We start from the raw sequence: 553 nt of genomic DNA, 5'->3' as shown, positions 1-553 counted from the left end.
CTTCATGTCAAGAAGCAACTTCTCGTGAAAACAGGCACCAGCACCTTAGTTATCGATTCAGTACATTTGGTAGAAACCATTTCAACACCTTTTGCAATGTCAGAATCGTTAAATGCACTAGCACACACAGGAAGTAAGTGTTCAATTAAGGAAATGGGAGAATGGATCGCCATGTGAATACTGAATATTAATTCAGCCCTCTTCAAAGTCGAAGTTTTACAGTTTTTAGAAATCACATAGCTGGTTATATCTGAAGACTGAATATGCCAGGAAACTCTCAGTTTATGTTTCTTGGTTTTTGAATGATCCACTAAGTCTGAATAATGAGCTCTTACATTGGATCGGCAGTAACGGCAATAAACCATTTGACCATCGTTAGGCACTTTCTGGATCCATGATTTCAGCAAAGCATTACTCTCCCATTCTCTTCTGTAACCTTGTTGGTACTTTGCCATGTTCATCTGCAAGAAGTGAAAAATAGGAATATAGTATATTTTCTGATATTATTCAAATTATTAATCTCACTTTAAATGATACAAATATTGGATGATAT

Source organism: Macrobrachium rosenbergii, chromosome 26 (genome assembly GCF_040412425.1).
Source record: "Macrobrachium rosenbergii isolate ZJJX-2024 chromosome 26, ASM4041242v1, whole genome shotgun sequence".
NCBI classification, from domain to species: domain Eukaryota; kingdom Metazoa; phylum Arthropoda; class Malacostraca; order Decapoda; family Palaemonidae; genus Macrobrachium; species Macrobrachium rosenbergii.
Note: the sequence above shows the minus strand (reverse complement) of the source record.